Source organism: Triturus cristatus, chromosome 6 (assembly GCF_964204655.1).
Source record: "Triturus cristatus chromosome 6, aTriCri1.1, whole genome shotgun sequence".
Lineage (NCBI taxonomy): Eukaryota > Metazoa > Chordata > Amphibia > Caudata > Salamandridae > Triturus > Triturus cristatus.
In genome coordinates, this window is record NC_140589.1 from 28726391 (window position 1) to 28749808 (window position 23418).

Below are 23418 nucleotides of genomic sequence, written 5' to 3' on the forward strand. Positions count from 1 at the left end.
AGGGTCAGCAGCAGAAGAGTGGGGGGTCAAGGGTAAAGCACAGGGGTTCTCTAAAGGGCCCCAAACGAATACCCAGGGTAAAGGTTCCCAGCCCCCAGGAGATAAGAAACAAGGGGTCTCTTCAGCAAAGCCTGCAGAGACTGCCCCTGCAAGTGCTATGCCTGTTAGCAGGTGGGTCACTTGAAGGGGGACCTCAAGTGTGCCAAGAAGGCACAGCCACCAACCGGTAGGCATTCCAAGGTGCTAGCCAGTGTAGTGGGGGGAGGAGGGGTGCCTACAGGAGAGGGAGGGATCCCGCAGAAATCACCCTTGTCTGACTAGGAGACAGTGAGATGGTCCCAGGTAACCAGGTGCCTGCTAACACAAGAAGCATTTGCAATGCAATAGGTCTCGCATTTGCGAGAGTGTAAGCTATTGGCATTGTAAACGATAATGCTTTTTATTTATTTGTTTAGATAATTAACACATAGATAAAAGGCATTATAATTTAAAATGCCAATAGCTCAAGCTCTTGAAATGAGAGACCTATTTCCACCCCACACTGGGAACCCATTTACTTTTGAGAATTACATTTCTATACATTGCGATTTTTTAATAACTAAAACACACACTGTACAAAATAAATACTCTCCCCCTCCCGACCCCCCCACATACACACACCCCACCACCTTCGTATCTCGGTTGTCCTTATTCATTCAGTCTATCAAGCTGCTAAGGAAATCAGATAATTTGCAGAATTTGGATTTAGGAATCCTCGGACCTCATCTTAACTTTTAATTTGCCCCACGTTGTGTGATCCTGGGCTCATGGCTTTCTTTTCTTCCACCACAATTTTCTTATCTGGCAAAATTCGGAGCCAGTAAATAGGGCTAAATGATGGACTGAGGCATTATATATTTATGAATAAAGCCCGGGCTGGCTTGATTAAGCCACTGCCGAAATCTATGTACTACTTTCAATTCAAATGCTTGTTTCCTACTAGGCGCTACTCGACCAGGGCCGGACTGGTAATACCGGTCACCGGGCAATCCCCCGGGAGGCCGGAAGGGGTGGGTGCCGGTTTCTTTACAGGGGGCCGATTTTGTTGCTGGGGGCCGATGTTTAAAAAATCGTCCCGAAGCAACAAAATCAGATGGCTGTCCTGCTTCCAGGCCTGTGTCCGACATCTCTGTTGCTCTGCTGTCAGGCTGGGACCCCAGGTGGCCGAAGGTGTGCGTTATAGCAGTCTGCTGGTGGGCCCAGAGGAATACAGGGTTAAGGGCCAGTCTGGGTTGTGCACTATTAGGAGAACCCCATATTCGTTTCAAAACCTTAGTGTCTTGCGCGCACTGTGGCGTGTGCGCTGCTCATGGCACTGGGCGTGGGGGGATGGCTCAGGTAGAAACTGCTAAATCTGGCTGCTAGATGATCTACAATGATGTATCAATAAAACTTTGAAATGCCCCTCAGGACGCTGCATTACAATCAGACTGACGTCATGGGCGCCGCACAACGCTACGTCCTGCTACGGGCTCGGGCTGCAGTAAATCATCCCAGCGCTGCTCGCACAGCCGCATGGTGGTAAATTAAAACAAGCATTTACAATGCAATAGGTCTCGCATTAACGCGAGTTTGAGCTATTTGGCATTGTAAATGACAATGCCTTTTCTTTATGTTTTACAAACAAAAACATAAAGAAAAGGCATTGTCATTTACAATGCCAATAGCTCAAACTCGCGTAATTGCGAGACCTATTGCACTGCAAATGCTTGTTGCTGTCTGTAGACACTATGAATAAATGCCGTTGTACAGTGTGAACTGCTTTTAGAGTCCTGCATTTTGCGAAAGTAAAAGAAAAGGTGAAAGGGGATTGCTTACAGGTTAGTGGATGTGTGCAGGGCAATGGTGAAGTGAAGGAGATGCCTGGAAGTATGTGCAGGAGAGAGCCAGTGGAAAGAAACTGCTGTGTGAGATATGCAGGCGGAGGGTTTTAGAAAGATGGGGAGAGAAAAGGGGCATAAAGTGTTCTAATAGAGAAACCGTAAAGGAAAGAGTTGTGAAGTGAAGACCGTGAACGATTAAGACTCCGAAGACCTCTACCCCTTACACAGACCTCAGTAATGTTTAATTCACACACTCAAACTTCAAAATTCAAAAATGTGTAATTCTAATTAGTCACAATAAAATCATTGTTACTTATTTATCTTATACAGTTAATAAGCATTGACAAAGCAAATAGATCCTGCGTATTTTAAGCCTATGTCAGTTGTTGTTAATTATATGTCCGGAGGTAATAACAGAAAGCTCACAGAGACAAAATAAATACTCGTCAGATGGCTGCAATGGGAAGCACAGGTTTTTAATGTACACGTTTAAAGTCATGCTCTTAATTACTTAGGTCTGACCTATAGGAAAGGATTCCGAGTTTTGCTTCATAAGACCCGATCTTTTTAGGTACCCCCCTCCACCCACACACTTTTTTAATTTAATTAAAGCCGTGCCCACAGTGCCCCAAACTACACGTTTACGGACACAAAATTAGGACTGCCTCTCTGCCAGCTGAAATGTGTGTACAGATAAACAACCGGGCCGGTGGGAAAAGGGGTCGGCAGGGGATGAAAAGTTACACCCTCTCCTGCCGGTTTCTAGGTCCTCTATCTATTAATTTGCCCAGCCCATTTGCTCCCGTAGAGATAATGCTTGGTAGGGAAGGCGGTGGATTATTCAAATGTGGCAAACACACGAGTCATATCGTATTTTCTACAGATAAAAAAAAAATATCAACTCTGAGTCCTGGCCATACAGACTACACTTCTGAGATTAACGTGTAATGCAAAAAAAAAAAAGCAAGCAATTGAAAAAAAATCAACCTAATGTATTATTTTTAAGAGGCTAGTTTACTGGTACCTGACGCCCGAAATAATCGTGCAGAAACTTCCCATGTTGCTAATCAAACAGTTGGCAAGTACATTAACCGCACCTTCTACTAGAGACCAATGCGTGCACTGTTCCTCCGACTTTGTAATTTTTTTTTTAAAAAACAAAAGCACCATTTGCACTTTTATGTAAATTCTACTTGGTACTGGAATTACAACTTGTGAGTGAGGAACGGCATTTTTCATTTTGTGCTTCTTGAAACAGCTTTGCTGTATTTGATTTTCTGGGTGGGTCTGTAGCCAGCCTTCCACTGTGGGCTGAAAAAGGTTAAGAAAGAAACTACAAAATATGGCAGGGCTGGCATCTGCTGCGTGTGCCTGTCTGCTTTAAACTGTTCAGAACCATCAAATCAGCTTGAATTGAGCTCTTCTATAATATGCACACATTTTCTCTGATCTACATTTTGACTGTAAGCAGGTTTCTAAACATACACCGCAGCAGTTTCTAAGCACACAAACTGTAGTCGCTGGGCTTTAAAACGCGTAGGAGTCGAGCTGCGAAGCAGAAGAACTAAGGGGGACCATGGAAGCATGCATACAAATCTGCACTTCTACGCAGGTTACAGGAAGATTACTGCCAACTATGGGGCAGATTTATGACGACTGGCGCATCCCTGCATATCAGCAGGGATGCGCCAGTTATTATGCGCCACTGCTGCGCCACCATGGATGCGCCGCATTTATAATGCGGCGCACCATGGGGCAAAAACGGCACAGATGCGTGACGCATCTGTGCCGAAAAGTGGCGCATTGCTGGAGTTGCGTCGCAAGCGCGACGCAGCTCGAGCAATGATCTGGGGGGCCCTATCTTTACAATGCTGCGTCAATCCTTACGCCTGCTTCAAGCAGGCGCAGGGTTTTGACGCAGCATGGGCCTAAAAGTGACTGAGTGAAATCTTGTAGATTTCACTCAGCCACTTTTAGGAGGCGTTCCTGCGCCGGAACGCCCCCACCTGCCCTGGAACGCCTACATGTGGCGCAGGGCTTTACAACGTGATGCATCTCCCAGATGCGTCACGTTGTAAATACCCCGCACCATGGTGCAGGATTTGCGCCGCTGATGCATCACAAAAGTGACGCAACGGCGGCGCAAAAGTGGCGCAAGTGCAACATAAATCTGCCCCACTGTGTGTAACCGAGTATCAGTTTCACAAAGCACACAAAGGCTGGTTTAAGACATGCAGTTTACAAACGCAGTGGGGGTTTTAAGAGCACATCAACTGCAGCAAAGCATTCTAAGCCGGCAGTACACGAGCCACAGCCATCTCAAGAACTGCAACCAAGCTCAGAAACGGTAACCGAGCTTGGTAAACAAGCGCTCACAGAGGGCTTGGGGGCCGAGGAACTTCAGTAGGGAGACTGCGAGGAAGTGACTGGGAAACTTTGGAGGGCGTGACCGGTGGCATAGGGAGCTGAACCAAGCGCAGCTGTCGGCGATTCGGTGTGAGGCAGGACTAACAAGCATTGGACGCACAAGACGCGATGGGGGGAGGGAGGGGAGAGAAGCGGGAGTGTGAAATAGCAGCAGGGAAGGGGGCGGAGAGGGGCTACGAGGGAGAGTGACGTAAAGCCATATGGCTGCTTTGCGCGCGTGCACGCCTCGTGCACTGTAGCTCTATGCCAGGGGAAGCACTTTAAAAACCCACATACAAAATGTCTCAAAGAGACAGCTTTCGCTGTCTCAGCGAGACCTAAACATGACCCCACGACCGCTGCGCATGGGAGCCCCCTGTGCAGCAGGGGCGCCGGATGCCTCAGGAGGCGCACCGTGCACGTTTGCTGAGGGAGTGATGGTCGCAGTGGCCCGGAGTCTGAGGAGACAGGCGGGCGGCTGGCCCGTACATTGAATTGCTGTGGCAAGCCTCGCAAGTAAGTGACAGTGCCACTGTGAGACTCAGTGCCAGCCGAGTGTTCGCTTTTTAATTGCAGCGCGATCAGCTGCCTGCGGCTCGATGCCTGGACTGAGCTCTCGTTTTCTGTTGTACATCATTGTAAAATAGAAAATGAGACTCCAGTCCAGAGAGGTTCTGTGACCTTCCATACATGTTGGCAGCTTTGTAGAACTAATATAGATGGCTTCTCTCTCGGCCGCGAGATACGCGCGAGTGAGTGGCCGGGACAGGGTGAGCCGCTTTCAAAGAGACCCCAGCAGCTGTTTTCATGCCATGCTGAGGCGCTAGATGACTAAAGCGCTTTCATTTCCAAGAACTGAGTTGCTGAGTGGATTTGTCATAGATGTACCAGGGAAGTGTTAGATGCATTTGAGTTCGGAGGCGTGGAGGGGTAGTGTTTAAGGTACTGTGCAGCACTATGCAGTGATGTCCCTTTCCCACCTCAGCCCCTCAACCCACACCCCAGATGCCTGTCTGCGGGGTCTCATGCAGCCGCTTGGAGCACCTAGCGGCCCTGATCCTCACGTGAAAGGCTGTTTTGATGAGAGAGGGGCCGGTATGAGGGTTGATAGAGCCAGAAGTAAGTGACCGATGTGAACAGGGTGTGACTATGAAAGAAGCTGGAGGTGCCGTAAAGTGGGGGGTTCCACTGCTGAGGCTGGGTCAGAGGGAGGGGCAGTCAAGATGAGACAATTAAAACGAGAGAGCTTGGGGCAGCATACAGGCGTGTAGGGCTGATGGGGAATTCCGAAGTGCTCTGTGGAAATGCATCAAGAAATAGGCATAACCGCCTAATGAGCACGCTAAAGCTGCGCGGGGCCTGAGAGCACTCAAGCTAAAGCGCCCTGAGGTGCCCATGCAAGGCATGTATATAAATCACCTGCAGTTTCCTGACAGCACTGTTCTCCATTTGTGTGTGTTAGTTATTGTCTGACTATGCTTTTATTCTTAGTTTTAAATCCTTCACTTCTTCAAGGTGCTGTGGGCATATTCTGCTCTTTCTACTGGGAAACGGGTTGGGCGTAAGCCGCTTAAACACAAACCACAGCTTCACCATTTGCTGTTTGCTTTTTGCCTGAACTTCTTGTGTTGTCCTGCCTCACATTAATGTTTTATTTAGAATTAATATTTCCCATAGTGATTATGATACACTTTTGTTGACTGTATTTATTTGTGACCTTTTTATAGCGCTGTGCTGGAAGCTAAAATGCATCTGTGCACTTTTTTGTCCGTTTCAGAAATGAAATACTGGAAAATTGACAAACCATTGGTCTGCATAGCTTTACAGCGCTCCACTAACTATAGCCGCTATCACACAAGCTGTAATTGTGTGTATTTTCAGACCACTGCCACTCGAGCAGTGGGTGGGTCGCTTGGTGCAATCGCAGTCTCACGCAGAGCCAGTTACAGATGGAATTTCCCAGCAGCACTAGTGCAGCAATTTTAGATCCTAGAGTTCCTTGTTGCTCAAATAGGTGCAATTTCTGATATTTATATGTTTCCCTCATGTTCATTGCTTGATTTTTGCTCGCGAGAAAGTGTCACTCATAGTCATTGAATGTCTAGCTTTGACGGAACAGTATGCTTTTTTTTCAGAGCATGGTGAGGATTTTCGACATCTGTTTCAATGTCTAGTGCATTGACAGTTAAGCACTACTCTACCTATTTGGACCAGATTAATTAGGGAAAATGGTGCACTGCCTCACAGCTAATTTTGCCCCATGCGTGCTGTGTTTCTTCTACTGTAAAACATTTCTCAAAGACAAAACCCTGATTGCACCATCCTGTTAATTTTGTATTTAAGTCCTTTACTAGCTGGTCTGCATTGAGGTTTGAAGACTGCTTTTTAGGTGCTATCCAAAGCTATTTATGACACAATAAGGAGGCCACAATTACAAGCACAATAGCTGAATGGACAGCTCTTTTGTGACACAACAAGTGATGTCACCCTCCAGCCATCCTGCAGAGTTTGAGGCTAATAGCTTCATTCTGCCTCTGACAGGCCACCTGAGATGACGGGGCTCTCTTGGGGGAGAACCCCGCAAACTCCCCCAGTAGTGGTCCCTCACTGCGTTTGCTCACTGCACACCGTGTGGGGGCCGGTCTCACTTATGCTCTGTGCTCTCTGATTCACTACATTTGTGTCAACTTTTGGTGCTCTCTGTAAGACTGTCTATGGGAACATATAGATAACCTGGTGCTCTTTAAGGTCATCATCCACTGATTACTGTGCTTTAAAAGTTAATACAATTACATTTGTAATGAAAAATATGCTGTAAAATGCACCATTTTGGTCTGTCTTTTTCCACATTTTCCTGGGGGGAGAACCACCCCAAACTCCCCTATTAGTGGTCGGGCTCGCTCGCCCGCTGTGAGCTGAATGGGGGCTGCTCTGGAAAAATGTGCCAAGGCTGCTTTCAATTCCCAGTCCGGACCTGATCAGATATTATATACATTGCCAATTTCTTGCTGAGATTCTAAAGGAACTCAGAGAGAAAATTGAATAAAAGTGTTGTCAGAAGTGGAATTCAAACCCACGCCTCCAGGAAAGACTTCAGATTACATGCAGCGCCTTAGACCTCTCAGCCATCCTGACAGAATAGGGTTTTAAGAAAAGTATAAAAGTCACTCAGAAATGTCTACCTCCATGCAAGCCTGATATATTTTAAACCTTCAAACACAAGGTGCAACTTTATGCACAGGACAATAAACACAGAAGAACACATACGAAAGCACTTTATTTCACAGGTATACAGTTTTCATGCTTTTAGAACACCACATACCTCTCACCAGCTATTTAGGGTCCTGTATCCGACTCACAACATTTCCTTGCCTGCGACCTCTCTCTCTACACAAACAACTACAGCACAGGAAGTAGGAAGGCAATAGGTGGGACAGTTTATGCAAATTTATGCTGCCAATGTGCCTTGCAGATTCATGCAGGATTTCTAGATCCTTGCTGGATACAAGAAAGTAGGCCTTGTTCCAGATAAACTATCCCTAGCAGGGAAAGTCTGAGCACAGGCACTCTTTTGCTCTTTAGCCCCTGGCCTGGGACTCACCCTCACTTGCTGAGGCGTGAAATTCTGCATACCAACTTTGCACAGAAGGTATGTTTGTGGTTGTTTGGGGGATGGAAGGGAGGTCATGAGCAGGGAAAAGCAGGTCTCCTTCACTACTAGATTCCTCTTCTATGCCTACCTGCCATTCACTCACTCTGTCTTTGTTTCATTCTCTCCTTCCACAACACTCCTTCTCACTCACTCGCTCTATCACTTGTGCTCTTTCTCCTTGCTCTGTATTCCGTAGAGGAAACATCTCTTGAATGAAGCATTTGAAAATTATGTGATATAAAATAAGAATCTCCTTATTGGAAACCAAAAACATCACAAGACTTATTGTAACCCATTTCTTTAATAAAAAACATTTTTAAAGTACCCCAGAACAAAAACATAAAACACCACGAGTGCTAGAAGAATATTACTCTAGCGTTAAAGATAGAATAGGGAACGTGTATTTGCAGTTGAAACTGAAGTTTGGTACTTATTCAGATATTATTTACATTGCCAAATTTTAGCTGAGATTCTAAAGGGACTCGGAGAGAAAATTGAATTAAAGTTTTGTCAGAAGTGGGATTTGAACCCACGCCTCCAGGAGAGACTGCAGCCTTAACGCAGCGCCTTAGACCACTCGGCCATCCTGACCTCATGCTGCTATTTAATCTAAAGGGTGAGAAAGTTGTTAGGAACCAATAAATGCACAGAGCTTAGGCCAATAGTGGCTAGAGCAAGAAAAAAACTCACTGCACTCTTCCAAGAAGACAATCATATAAGCCACTGCGAGGGAAATGATCATATTTCTCAAGAAAATAAGTAGAGTAAACACAGGATTGTCAGAAGTGGGATTTGAACCCACGTCTCCAGAGGAGACTGCGACCTGAACGCAGCGCCTTAGACCACTCGGCCATCCTGACTTGCCTTCCCACTGTCTTCCAGAGGCCAGACGGCCATGCAGGTGAGGTACTGAAAAGGAATGCCCTCAATTTACTTATCCTATTATATGCACTTCCAACAGATCTTTGAACAATCTGTACAGAGCAGGACCTATGGAGAACTCTTTAGAACTTTGAGGCCAACAAAGAGAAAGTGCTATTCACCAGCCACTTGAACGGCTCAAAGCTGCTTTGAAATTGAGTCAATAGCCACCTCTTGGCTGGCTAAAGCAATTTCAACAAGGGATCTCAAAGTCACAACATAGGGTGGAGTATGCAAATCTAAGCAGCCCCTGATCAAAGCCCTGAGGAAATGGCTGTAAGTGTGCTGGAGTCCAGTTGTCTACCAGATGCTTGGCATTCTTCCAAATTTGCAGGGCCCGTCTGGCCAGGGCATAAAAGAGCATGACTCTTCCACATGACCTCTTACATGGGTCCTATGCTCATTTGGTAAGGATTGCGCTTTGTCAGCAAGACGTTATACAACCTAAATATATGAGGAACCCCAGCTCTCTTGACAAGACGAGGACTGAATAACGTGCCAGGTGAAGACCAACAGATGCAACTTCCATCAGATGTTAACCTGATAAAGGAGATTATATCTCCAAAAGGAATGTCAGAAATGGGATTCGAACCCACGCCTCCAGAGGAAACTGCGCCCTAAACACAGCACCTTAGACCTCTCAGCCATCTTGACAGTATATGCATTTAAGAAATGAATAAAAGTTACTCAGAAATGTCTACCTCCATGCAAGCCTGAAATATTTTAAACCTTCAAACACAAGGTGCAACTTTATGCACAGGACAATAAACACAGAAGAACACATACGAAAGCACTTTATTTCACAGGTATACAGTTTTCATGCTTTTAGAACACCACATACCTCTCACCAGCTATTTAGGGTCCTGTATCCGACTCACAACATTTCTTTGCCTGCGACCTCTCTCTCTACACAAACAACTACAGCACAGGAAGTAGGAAGGCAATAGGTGGGGCAGTTTATGCAAATTTATGCTGCCAATGTGCCTTGCAGATTCATGCAGGATTTCTAGATCCTTGCTGGATACAAGAGAGTAGGCCTTGTTCTAGATAAACTATTCCTAGCAGGGAAAGTCTGAGCACTGGCACTCTTTTGCTCTTTAGCCCCTGGCCTGGGACTCACCCTCACTTGCTGAGGCGTGAAATTCTACATATCAACTTTGCACAGAAGGTATGTTTGTGGTTGTTTGGGGGATGGGAGGGAGGTCAAGAGCAGGGAAAAGCAGGTCTCCTTCACTTATAGATTCCTCTTCTATGCCTACTTGCCATTCACTCACTCTGTCTTTGTTTCATTCTCTCCTTCCTCAACACTCCTTCTCACTCACTCGCTCAATCACTTGTGTTTTTCCCCTTGCTCTGCATTTTATAGTGGCAACATCTCTTGAATAAAGCATCTGAAAATGACGTGACATAAAATCAAAAACCTCCTTATTGGAAACCCCTTCTTGTGTGAAAGCCCTACAGAGTTTCCTGGGCTTTGCAAACTTCTACAGGAGGTTTATCAAGAACTTCTCCTGTATCATCCAACCATTGACACTCCTTTTACGGAAGGGAGCTGCATTTACATGGATGGAACCAGCAGAACAGGCATTCCAAACCTTAAAAAATTGCTTCACCAGTGCTCTAGTGTTAAGACATCTTGATGCCTCACAGCCTTTCATTGTCGAAACTGATGACTCGTATTATGCCATTGGAGGAATCCTTTCCCAACGACACCCAGACACAGGCCAACTTCATCCTGTCGCCTTCTTCTCCAAGAAGTTGTCAAACTGTGAGGTAAACTACAGCATAACCGATAAGGAGCTACTAGCGATAAAAAGAGCTTGTGAGGAATGGAGACACCATCTGATGGGGGGCCAGACACATGGTGGAAATATACACCGACCACAGGAATCTGCTGTTTTTGAAGAATGCCAGAGCCTTAACCCCTCGACAATTTCGACAGTCACTGTTCTTCTTGGACTTTGACTTTGTGATCAAATACAGACCAGGACCACAAAATGGGAAGGCTGATACGCTTTCAAGACCCTTGCCTAACCCTGCAGTCAGCTCAGACCGAGCAGAAGAACCGCACATAATACTGCAGAAGGCTTCCTTCCCAACAGAGATGATGGCTATGACCACCACTCATGACTTTTTGGAAGAGGTTAAGAAACAGGTTATCGGCCTAGATAGAGACGCATGGGTCATAGAAGAACCACAACACCGTTCTGTCATAGACGAGTTGTTATTTCATGATGAAAGATTGTACATCACCGAAGGACCACTGCAGCAACAGGCCTTACATTGGATCCATGACACTACCTTGAGCGGACACATGGGAACACAGAAAACACTACAAGCCATGTCTAGATACTTTTGGAGGGAATCACTCCGGAGAGATACTGTGAAATACATATCAGAATGTTCTGTTTGTACGCAAGCCAAAGCACAGCACCAACGACCCAGTGGTCTACTCAGACCCATACCCACACCACCAGCTCCTTGGCACACTGTGTCTATGGATTCTATTGTGGAAATGCCTCTTAGCTCTGGTCACGATACCATTCTAGTGATCATCGATCACTTGACTAAGATGGGTCATTTTATCACCCTAACCAAGTTACCTACCTTGGCAGAACTAGCTACGTTCTTCCTACAACACAGTGCGATTACACGGAATCCCTTCAGTCATCATCACCGACAGAGGGACCCAGTTCACGTCCAAATTCTGGAAGGTGCTGTGTGCCATCATGAAGATTGACGCTCGTATATCTACGAGTTATCACCCTTAGACAGACGTCAAAACAGAAAGATTCAACCAAACATTAGAACAGTACTTAAGGTGTTTCTCATTGATTGGAAGGGGTATGGCCCTGAGGATCGCTCCTGGGAACCGGCGGCAAATCATCATTGCCCTGGTCTCCTGAGGTGATTCCACTCACGGTTTCCCACCAAGCCTGGTGGACCTCTGAGATGTCGGTCAATGAGAGGGGGTACTGTCATGGTTCGGCGTAGATAGGAAGAAGGGGCACACATATACAACACTGTGTGGATGAATGCATCAATGCCGAACTACATCTCCCATAAGTCCAAGGGAGAGGCTGGCTGTCTCACCTTCACCTGCCGGTACATAAGCCCCACCCTCGTTCTACTTGGGGCTTTTTACTCGGGTAAATCCCTTCCTGGTGAATCAGTTTGTATGCGTCTGCCGTCAAGCGGCAGAAACTCGGACCAACGAGAATCCGCGGCTCCTGCTTTCAAAGGAGGTCGTCCAGAAGAAAACTGCCTTTGGAAATGGCCTGCGCTGGACCGTCATGCGCCATCTTTATGACCCCCTCCGAACTCCGGTGTACGCGCTGAATCCAGTGTGTGAGGAGAAAGCTGCAGAATGACGAGGCAGCCTCGCAGACGCCGAGTTGGTTTCTACCGCAACTTCATGATGGTCTGATGCCTCCTGAGTGAAGCGCGGTAAGCGCTAGGGAAGTGATTATCCCCAGCGACATAACTTTGCATGGCGCGCTCAGAAGAGCGAACGTGACCCTGCGGAAGGCATTTTTCCCCAGAGCCGTTAAGTGGTTCGGAGCTCTTATCTGGAGATTTTCTATTTTCTGATTATTCTGAAAGCAACAAGGGTACTTCTTGATGCACAGATGCCAGACAGAAAGAGAATTCTTTTGTGATTGCACAGAGCTACACTACAGTACCAGAGGATTTTCTGCAGTAGGATAAGTACCTCTAACTTGACTTGATGAAGTAGTGGTTGATTCCTTTTACCACAAACACTTACCAGCGTATTCCCAGGAGGAATCAACTTGTTTTTCCTTTTTCTTTATTTTTCTCTTTTGTGCTTTTTCTGTTGGGATATGTGCAGCTGCGTTAATAGTAAGTACATTACACATAGAGAAGCATTGTGTTGGAAGCATAGGGGGTAACTTCATTTATGTGAATTTGTGTCTCACTTACAGGGCAAACAGGGTGGATCATAGGAGTGAGGTCTACAACTCCAGAAGACATCCCTATTCTGTGTTATGCGGCTGCAACTTTTTCTTTTGTCCCTTTTTCCCCTTTCCCCTTTCCCCTATGGTGGTAAGACCTGTAGAGTGATGCATGTATACTCACTGGTGTTGCCATATACAGGTAATGGGTTAACTAGCGTCAACCATCTTTCCCGCTGTATCCGGCTGTAAAAGGTTAGTAGTTAACCTTCCTCTGTTGTGACACTTACCATGTCTCTATGTTGCGCATTCACAGGTGTGAGACCTGTGGATGCAGAACAATTTCGAGTTAGCTCTATCACTCTGTCCAAACGGTGCGGCCATCTTAAAATGTCAACAAATAGGTGCAAAGGAACATTTGTTTATACCTCCTGTTGGTAAATTGTAACAATCAAAATAAGGGTGTCTACTGTGATCATTTAAGTAGCAACCCGTAGGATCTATCAGAGTTGCTCCTAAGCTAAAGCAAGATATTATAGTCACATTGATAAAAGGGGCTGAGTCAATACTACCGACCACAGTTTGAAGAAGTGACCCCAACATTGTGAATCAAACAAAGGAAGACATATAAAGGAAAATGAGAATGGCAAAAAGTTTGCTAATATATCAGAAATAGGGCACATAATATTTTGCAAATGCTTGGTTCATAATAGCTTCATATACAGCCATGATATGACATGATTTTTCAACAGGCTAAATAACATAAACAGTCCTCACACTGTTGCATACATACTGATTAACAGATCATGTAGTGCATGCAAGAGCGCTTACAAGCTAGACGTTTGGATAGTCAATTTTTACTAAACATTAATTTTGAATAAGTAACAACAGTCAGGAGAAGAAGGCAATAAACAGATTTCATCATTTTTCCTAATCAACACAGATGGTTACTTATCATAAAATATCATTGTTCAAGAAATGCATGCAAGGGCATGCCATTCAGTCGCTGAATTAAGACCCTGTCTTATACTGTTTGCGTGACAGATCCAACGATTTTCATTCAATGTCAAGATACGCTCCACATTTGTGTGTCTGATGGATGGCTTGACTACTTATATCACCCACCACACCATGGTGCCGATTGCGATCCGGTAGAAAAAATCCCCGTGCGACTCGTATCCGGTCTTTTTACCGTACGAATCGTACAAGTTCCGTACGAACTGGCAATCACGATTCGCATGGTAAAAAGTCCATACAAACCGCATTTGGAATCATTCCCCACACGTCCTCGGGTCGGAAAATGTGTCCGACACGTCCTCGGACGATTTACCGTACAAACGTGAAAAGTCAAGTCCGACCGAGGAATCACGATCCCACCCGTGCGTCCGAACTCACAACCGTATGGTAAAAACACCGTCCGCACCGAACTCCCATTGCAACCATGGAGATATGTGCCCGCATACGCGCCAAACACTCCCCCAGCACCCTTACGTTCGAGTCGTACTCCCCGTTAATGTACACCCCCCCGTATGTACACCCGTGTACGTGTCGAACCCCCACCCGTGTATGTACACCCCAGTACGTTCGAGTCGTACCCCCACCCCTGTACGTGTCGTACCACCGCGTACCCACACCCCAGTACGTTCGAGTCGTACCCCCACCCCAGTACGTGTCGTACCACTGTCTAAGTACACCCCAGTACGTTTGAGTCGTACCCCCACCCCTGTACGTGTCGTACCACCGTGTACCCACACCCCAGTACGTTCGAGTCGTACCCCCACCCCTGTACGTGTCGTACCACCGTCTAAGTACACCCCAGTACGTTCGAGTCGTACCCCCACCCCTGTACGTGTCGTACCCCCGTGTACCCACATCCCAGTACGTTCGAGTCGTACCCCCACCCCTGTACGTGTCACACCCCCGTGTACTCACACCCCAGTACGTTTGAGTCGTACCCCCACCCCTGTACGTGTTGTACCCCCTTGTACCCACACCCCAGTACGTTCGAGTCGTACCCCCACCCCTGTACGTGTCGTACCACCGTCTAAGTACACCCCAGTACGTTCGAGTCATACCCCCACCCCTGTACGTGTTGTACCACCGTCTAAGTACACCCCAGTACGTTCGAGTCGTACCCCCACCCCTGTACGTGTCGTACCCCCGTGTACCCACACCCCAGTACGTTCGAGTCGTACCCCCACCCCTGTACGTGTCGTACCCCCGTGTACCCACACCCCAGTACGTTCGAGTCATACCCCCACCCCTGTACGTGTCGTACCCCCGTGTACCCACACCCCAGTACGTTCGAGTCGTACCCCCACCCCTGTACGTGTCGTACCACCGTCTAAGTACATCCCAGTACGTTCGAGTCGTACCCCCACCCCTGTACGTGTCGTACCCCCGTGTACCCACACCCCAGTACGTTCGAGTCGTACCCCCACCCCTGTACGTGTCGTACCACCGTCTAAGTACACCCCAGTACGTTCGAGTCGTACCCCCACCCTTGTACGTGTCGTACCACCGTCTAAGTACACCCCAGTACGTTCGAGTCGTACCCCCACCCCTGTACGTGTCACACCCCCGTGTACCCACACCCCAGTACGTTCCAGTCGCACCCCCACCACAACCTCCTAAGTACGGAGCGCACCCCATGCCCCAACATCACAACCGCATGTACGAGTCGTGCCAATCCACACACAAGGACAGCACCGTACAACCAAATGGCCCATCTACACACCTTACACACGCTCAAAACGCACGTACACAACCAGGACAAAACAAAACAACACAAGAATACACTATTCGAATGGCACAAAGCCACTAAACATGGCCAACAAACACTCATAAAACACACATTCACTGACCTGCAACTGCCAAAAACAGAGGCCCTAAACACCACCACTCCTTATAACACACCCACCCAAACTTCAAACACAGCCACACCCACCAATGGACCAATAAAAAGGGCCAACACACACAAACCATGAGCCTTTGCAACAGACTCACTGCTGCCAGACACCACAGACAACTTACAGCACCTTACTACAAGCTTCACCACACCTTACACTTGCACATCTCCACACAACCACCTTCACAAACACACCCTCATCATTCACACACACACCTGCACAACCACACCCACACACCCACAACCATCCACACCCCCCCCCACCATCCACACCCCCCCCCCACCATCCACACCCACACCCCTCACCATGCCCACTACCAAGAATCCAAAGTTCAGTAACCGAGAGTTGGAGGTTCTTGTCGATGAAATCCTCAGAGTCGAGCCACAGCTCTTTGGAACATTGGTCAGAAACACCAGCATGGCAGCTAAAACAGCCATGTGGCAGACCATCGTCGATGCTGTGAATGCTGTTGCGGACACCAGAAGGACCAGGCAGGAATGCCAGAACAGGTGGTACGACCTGCGGAGGAGGGTCCGAGCCAAGAGGCAGGAGGAACACGACCAGGCCAACGCCACCGGAGGAGGGCCCTCCCGCAGACCCGTACACTACCAGCCCTGGGAGGAGAGGGTGATGGCCATACTGCCGGTGGAGGCAGACATGGGGGAACGGCATCCACAACCAAAATTACTAACAGGCACGCAACCACCCCAAGCCATCGCATGACTCAACCACACTCCATGAGCACGCACATGCCACTGCTGCCACCATGCCCCATGCACCCAGCTGGACAATGTCAAGTCACAGGCCACAGAAGACACCAACACATGACACGGTAACCCGGATGGCGGGAGGGTGGGCCCCAAAAATCACATAGTGCAACTCAGAAGCAGACAACAATGCCCTCTGCCCATATGGCCCAGGTCACAGCCAGACAAACAGTGTGTCCCCACACAGGAAAGACTCGCCAGCCAATGGCGGACGCCTTGCATCAACACATGGGGGTGAAGGCACTGTTTTGCACATGACAGCAGCTAATGAACAGCCAACATTGTGAAAGAGTGGCAGCACACACCACCACAGCAGCAGCGCACGGACACACATCACACCCAATGGGTGCCTGGAGATCAGAAACAAACTCACATCAAAAAGCCAAGGGCCACTCAAAGATCTGCTAACAGTGTGTGCCCAGGAAGCTGGGCTGAGGTGACAGAGGGTGACACACAGAGGGAGGGAGAGGGGGACAGAGAGGGAGGGAGACGGACAGAGGGAGGAGGCTGACACACGGAGGGAGGGAGAGGGGGACAGAGAGGGAGGGAGAGGGGGACAGAGAGGGAGGGAGACACAGGGAGACGGACAGAGGGAGGAGGCTGACACACGGAGGGAGGGAAAGGGGGACAGAGAGGGAGGGAGACGGACAGAGGGAGGAGGCTGACACACGGAGGGAGGGAGAGGGGGACAGAGAGGGAGGGAGAGGGGGACAGAGAGGGAGGGAGAGGGGGACAGAGAGGGAGCGAGACGGACAGAGGGAGGAGGCTGACACACAGAGGGAGGGAGAGGGGGACAGAGAGGGAGGGAGAGGGGGACAGAGAGGGAGGGAGAGGGGGACAGAGAGGGAGGGAGAGGGGGACAGAGAGGGAGCGAGACACAGGGAGAGCAAATCAGCCGTGTGGCGTGTGTGAATGTCTGCTCGTCAGCAGGTAGACTGCGTGCATGTAGACAAGGGTGGCCAGTCCCAGAACCCCCCCTCTTCACCATGGCAAGACACTGGGCCATGTCACAACTTGTTCACGAGCACAATGACAGCTACCTGGATCATATAAGTGTGTGGATCCACTCCATGTGCACATGTACAGTGCTACACGGAAGGCGCCAATGCATGGCTCGCCACACCTGCCCACTCCACTGCTGACTGCAGTCACACTTGACGCAGCAAGTAAGACCGTGCCACACATAGTTAAAGGGGCCAAAGTGGTGCCCAAGGGACACACCCATGCACAAGTGCACTGTGAGTGGAATGCAAGACAGATCCCAATTCCAAGAGGAAATGTCCCAACTTTGAAACAGATGAAACATGGATGTTGCATGGACCAAAATTAACATTGTCTCTCTCACACACAGGTCAACGTTGTGGTTCACCCCCCAACACTGGGGGGGAAGACTCACAGGACCCGGATCTGCGGGAGCCCGATCCCACCGGCAGCGACCACTCTCACCACTCTGTGGACGACCCCGACCGACCTGGCCCCTCTGGTGTCCAACCACCTGCAGCACCTGCGTCAGGTACAACTGTGCCAACCACCACCCCCACTCCTGCCACATCCCAGGAGACACCCAGGATCCCTGCCCCAACACCACAATGCAGCCAGGCTGGCCAGGAGGGACACGGTGTCCCGGGCACCCAGGAGGAGGCAGGCGACAACGCCAATGCCACCCCTCAGGGGTCCCGGAGACCCGATGTACCCACAAGGGCAGGCCAGGTGCAAGTGGGCAGGGGTGGTGGGAGTGGAGGACGGCGGAGGCGCGAGCCTGACCAGTTGGCTGGGGAACCGGTATTTGCACATGTCCGAAACATCATGAACACATACCGGCAGGACACCACGGGCATGGCCCAGGTTGTGTCCACCCTCAATGAGATCAAGGGGACCCTCGATGAGATAAAGACCCAGCAGGCCCAGCAACATGCGGAGCAACATGCCTGTCTACTGCGACACCAACGGAGGATGGAGACAGGCTGAGCAAGTGACGGCGTTCCAGGGGATTCACGATACACTCCGTCGGATGGCCGACAACATGGCCGACCCTCCCTGTGCCAGAAGGCGGAGAACATCACCACCCACAGGGAGGGATCAGGAGGAGGAAACATCCGATGGAGCATCCCAGACGTCGTCACGGCCTGCTGCTGAGGGTCCCCGCAGGAGGCCGGGTCGTCCACGGAAAGGACCGTGAGGGTCGGCGTTACATCACCATCTCCCAGGACGCCTGGCCTGGCACCTGGCCCACTGGAGCAACAGCATCACAGCATCAAGAGACATTCTCTGCCACATGGCCCTACTGGTCACTGGCTGACCAATGTTGACAAAGACTGTGGCATGGACTCTGAGGATTTCAAATGGCAAGGACACCAACTCCCCTACTGAACTTTGGATTCCAAACTCCCGGAAAGCCCCTCACTTTGTCCCCCCCCCCACCCCCCCCAATAATAAATCACACTATGAAGAGTAGATGCCTGCTGGTTGCATTATTACCTAACATGTGTCTTGTAAAGTCTAAACATGCCTGAGTCATCTTTTGTCTTCAACCATCCACACCCTGGGGCCTGAGTCTGGCACAGGACACATGGGTCACAGTGTATTAGGCAAGACAGACATGGAGCACCATACACACCCGTGATGGGCCCAACCAGCTGAGGGGGTGGCCGAACAACCGTGCTGACAGACACATTGAGTACAGCAACAGTCATGCGCAGAGGTCAGGGATCCAGTCCAGTGTCCTGGGGGGCATCCAGGTATGTGTAGACAGGTGGCAGAACCATGTCCTGCAAGCTTGAGTCCGGTGGATGCAGAGAATGGGGTCCTGGACAACGTTGGATGCATGGGGATGGCACATGTCACAATACCCACACAGTCATGGACAACATGCCCAATACACAGTCTCAGCCCACACACACAGCTTGCATCTTGCTACTCGACACATTGACACATAGCCACAATCAGGGAATACCGTGCCAGACATGCTGGATGCACCGTGGCAACACACCAGCATTGACTGAGAAGAGGCACCTTGGAGGCATAGGGACACCTTTATTAGTCATGTTTTCGGGATTGCAGAGGCAACTTGAAGTACACATGAACACATCATGTGTAGTAAGATGTGGGTCCAACACTGGCACCCCCCTTCTGCAGCACAAATGCGTGTTCGCCATGGAACTAGCACACAAGCGTCGGCTAACAGCTAAACACCCACAGCTGCTCACGGAGAGCCTGCCATACACCATAGATCCACTGATGTGGAAGTCCCACACCATGTCAAGCCAATGCTAACCGTATGTGTCCGAGGGCAGTGTCACACACATTGATGCCATCATCACAATCCACTATCCCATCACTGATGACTGTCAACCAGGCAGACCATCTATTCAGGTGTACACAGCTGCATGTCGTGTCCCATGGTGATGCTACATGGCTGCAGAGGAACCAAACATCGACAGGGGCAGTGTGCATACATCGTGAACAACTGCCACACCCAATACACCCCAGATGCATCCCTTATCCTATGGAGACTTCCAAACGTGTCCGTGCCTGTAACGCTGAGTCAGCCCACAATGTCATGTCCATGAGGAATAGCAGTGCCACAACAATGCAAGCAGCAGACGGCATGCACAAGTACCTGGGGAAGAGAGACACACAAGTAGTCAGCCACAAAAAGCACAGCCACTTGCATGTGCATTTACTCGACACATGTACGGATGACAACATGCTAGGTCACAATTATGACTGGGGAAATACAACCATCACTGCCACCATCACTCCAGTGACACACCCACACACACCTCTGACTCACGTGCCATACATGCAGGTGGACACACACATCACAACACATGCCACACGGGGACCAATGCGTGCACACTCAGACACTGGTACTCACCACTAAGCAAAGAAGTCGCGTATGAGCCGAGTCCGGATGTCCTCTTGCGGCTCCACATCCTCCACATCACTAGCCCCATTGCCAAGCCCTTCGTCCTCCACGGGTGGATGGTCCTCGTCATGTTGATTCAGGATGAGTGGCACAGCTCTTTCAACTGCCATGTTGTGCAGCATGCAGCAGACCATGAAGATCTTGCAGACCTTCGCCGGGGCATATGGGAGTGCGCCGCCGGTCTTGTGTAGGCACCTGAAACGGCTCTTCAGCAGGCCAAACGTCCTCTCGATCACTCGCCTTGTCCGGCCATGGGCGGTGTTGTAGCGGAGCTGGGCCGGCGTGATGGGGTTGCGGAGAGGTGTGAGCAGCCAAGGCATGTTGGAATAGCCAGCGTCCCCTACATGGGAAGCACATGGACATCGTTAGAAGTGGTGAAGCGGTCGTGCTGGTAGGTTATGCAAAATACAGGACAGACAGACTGTACCCACCAACAACACATGCCCATTCGTTGCGCAGCTGCATCATCATTTCAGGCATCCTGCTACGCCTCATGATGTAGGCATCGTGTGCTGATCCTGGAAAACGAGCACAGACATGTGAAATCACCATGTTGGCCTGACACACCACAAGGGCATTAATGGAGTGGCAGTGCTTTCGATTGCGGTACGCCACCTCCCGTGCGTGTGGTGGTACCAAAGCTACATGTGTCCCATCTATGGACCCAATGACATGGGGCATCCCTCCCAGGGCATAGAATCCACGCTTGACCGCAGTCATCTGTTCAGGGGTTGGGAACTTGATGAAGTCATCCAGGTGAATCAACATGGCCTCTAAGAAATCATGCAGCACACGGCAGAACATGCTCTGGGACATGCCACCAACATTAGCTATGGTATATTGAAAGGTACCCGTGGCAAGAAAATGTAGGGCAGCCATTACCTTCAGCTGGGGTGTCAGTGCCGTAGGATACCTGTGCTGCGGTTGCAGGTGTGGTGCCAGTCTCGCCGTCAACTCCAGAATCAACGGTTGGGTGAAGCGGTAGAGCCGGATGCTGTCATTCTCCTGCATGGCAGCCAAGTCCGGAATTGGTCGGGCAAGAGGCGGCGCTCTGCAGTAATTTGGAAGTGACAAGGAAGAGTGAGTGCACTACGACAACAAATCATATGTACTGAGCACATGTTAATCTGTCAATACACATATGCTACATAGGGAGTCAGGTATGTGCTACATGCCCAGGACACGTATGGATGCAAGGTGACACTCCTACCAAGACCCAGCTACACACGGAGATTGAGAACCTCCCCATGCCACGCCATGGGAATAGCTGTGTCCCAGTGCAAGTGAACAGCCAGACGCAAGACAGGAGTGACATACGCCCACACATCAGCAGAAGTAGGATGCTGATTGCAGAGACTGGTAGCGGAACACTAGAGCCACAGGTCACATGACATCACACTAGGACAGCCCACACACCTTGCCATGAAGGTGCACATGTCATGACTCACCACACATTCATTGTGAGGATGCAGACATGTCCTTGTCACGCTACTCCGTGTCCCATGCATACATGTGCACCTCACATCCGATACCACATGTGGCATGGTGTGCGGAACAGTGTGCAATGTCAATCTACACACAGACACATGTTGGTTGCTGCAACGGCTGCAGCTTTTGAGGGTGCTCCAACATCAACCTGATGGGAAGCCCCCACACATACATGACATAGTCACATTGTGCACCGTGGGTAGTGACAAGTCAGGTGTGGTAACCCCTGTACCGGGCATCAGGGGACACTTCACATCACTCGTGTCACTATCACAACGTGTACGCATACGCGATGCCACCCATAGTGATAGGGAGCGTACAGGCGTGTGTACGGCCCGTACCACTACGAGTACGCATACGCGAGGCCACCCATAGTGATAGGGAGCGTACAGGCGTGTGTACGGCCCTACCACTATGGGTGGCCTCGCGTATGCGTACTCGTAGTGGTACGGGCCGTACACAACGCCTGTACGCTCCCTATCACTATGGGTGGCCTCGCGTATGCGTACTCGTAGTGGTACGGGCCGTACACACGCCTGTACGCTCCCTATCACTATGGGTGGCCTCGCGTATGCGTACTCGTAGTGGTACGGGCCGTACACACGCCTGTACGCTCCCTATCACTATGGGTGGCCTCGCGTATGCGTACTCGTAGTGGTACGGGCCGTACACACGCCTGTACGCTCCCTATCACTATGGGTGGCCTCGCGTATGCGTACTCGTAGTGGTACGGGCCGTACACACGCCTGTACGCTCACTATCACAACGTGTACGCATACGCGAGGCCACCCGTAGTGATAGGGAGCGTACAGGCGTGTGTATGGCCCGTACCACTACGAGTACGCATACGCGAGGCCACCCATAGTGATAGGGAGCGTACAGGCGTGTGTACGGCCCGTACCACTATGAGTACGCATACGCAAGGACACCCATAGTGATGGTGAACGTAGGCACGCGTGTACGGGCCATTGCAATGCATTTGGGGTGCCCTAGGGCCCCGGAACGCACCGTACCTGTGTGTGAAGCTCCAAATTACATAGGGGACACATGAGGGACAAGTATTAAGGCCTACATGCATGCTGGTTGTCATGGAGACCAAGTTCAAATTTTGAATTTGTTCTGGAAGGTGCACAGCAGAAGTCAGTTGGAATTAATCTACTTTGTTGCAATGTGTTTGTGGGGCTGACATCATGCAGGAGAATGAAACCGATAGAGTACACACAGACTGCTAGGTTTGAAGGGATTGGTGGAAACATAGGATGCAAATGTGAGTGACCAATCACTCTGTACTCCTGTGCATGAGACAGGGCAGAAAGGCAGATATAAGGCAGCCAGGTCCCATGAGGGAGAACTTGCCTGCACATCTTTGAATTCGTCGACCCAGCTGCTGCTACTGATTCCCTGGAACCATGTCAAGGGCTGTGGAGAGGACACAGCCATTCACCCTGGAGGAGAACCTGGCATTGCTGGATGTGATCCTCCCACAGTACCCCCTTCTGTATGGGCGACCAGGGTATCAGGTGAGTGCATAGGCCACTGGCACAGACTGTCCCTTTGTTGTGACTGTGACT

At 49.7% G+C, this 23418-nt stretch overlaps 2 non-coding genes across 2 annotated transcripts; both read right to left on the reverse strand.

Annotated features, from left to right (window-relative positions):
• Positions 1 to 8428: 8428 nt before the first annotated feature.
• Positions 8429 to 8511, reverse strand: TRNAL-AAG (transfer RNA leucine (anticodon AAG)). Its single transcript has one exon. It is a non-coding gene; the product is annotated as a tRNA-Leu (tRNA).
• A 186-nt stretch (positions 8512 to 8697) lies between these two features.
• TRNAL-CAG (transfer RNA leucine (anticodon CAG)) lies at positions 8698 to 8780 on the reverse strand. Its single transcript has one exon. It is a non-coding gene; the product is annotated as a tRNA-Leu (tRNA).
• Positions 8781 to 23418: the final 14638 nt, after the last annotated feature.